This window comes from Lupinus angustifolius, chromosome LG12, assembly GCF_001865875.1.
Source record: "Lupinus angustifolius cultivar Tanjil chromosome LG12, LupAngTanjil_v1.0, whole genome shotgun sequence".
Taxonomy (NCBI): Eukaryota; Viridiplantae; Streptophyta; class Magnoliopsida; order Fabales; family Fabaceae; genus Lupinus; species Lupinus angustifolius.
The window spans coordinates 9,669,779-9,670,535 of record NC_032020.1 but is presented as its reverse complement, the minus strand read 5'-3'; positions in this window follow the sequence as shown (position 1 = coordinate 9,670,535).

Genomic DNA, 757 nt, shown 5'->3' with positions numbered 1-757 from the left:
ATGCTTGATCTTGAAATTTTCACATGTCTCACTCATCAGCTTGTTATTCAGGTTGGTGGCATTATCCGTGATGATTTTACTTGGTAGACCATAGCGACATACCAACTCCTTCTTAATGAACCTGACCATTACCTTTCGGGTAATACTGGCATATGAAGCCGCTTCGACCCATTTAGTAAAATAATCGACGGCCACCATGATGAAACGATGTCTGTTTGAGCCATTGGGCTCGATGGGTCCTATGTCATCCATTCCCCACATAGAGAAAGGCCACGACACTGATAGAACATTCAATGGATTTGGGGGTGCATTGATATTGTCAGCATAAATCTGACATTTGTGGCATTTCCTTACATGGTTACAGCAACCAGTCTCCATCGTTAACCAGTGAGGATGAGGGTAGGATGAGGATGAGGACGAAGATAGGATTAGGATGAGGAAGAGGATGAGTATGAGGACGACGATAGGATGGGATGAGGAAGAGGATGAGTATGAGGATAGGAAGGCATGTCCATTTGCATGGGTCCCAAACGAGCCCTCGTGTACATCGTTAAGGATTGCTTCCGCCTCTTTCGCTTCGACACACCTAAGGAGTATCATGTCATGATTCCTTTTGTAAAGCACTTCTTTGTTTAGGAAGAAACTCATGGCCAATCTTCTTAAGGTCCTTTTATCATTCTCCAAGGAACCTGGAGGGTATTCTTTTTTCTTGACGTATTCTTTTATATCGTGGTACCAAGGTTTGCCATCTTCTTCT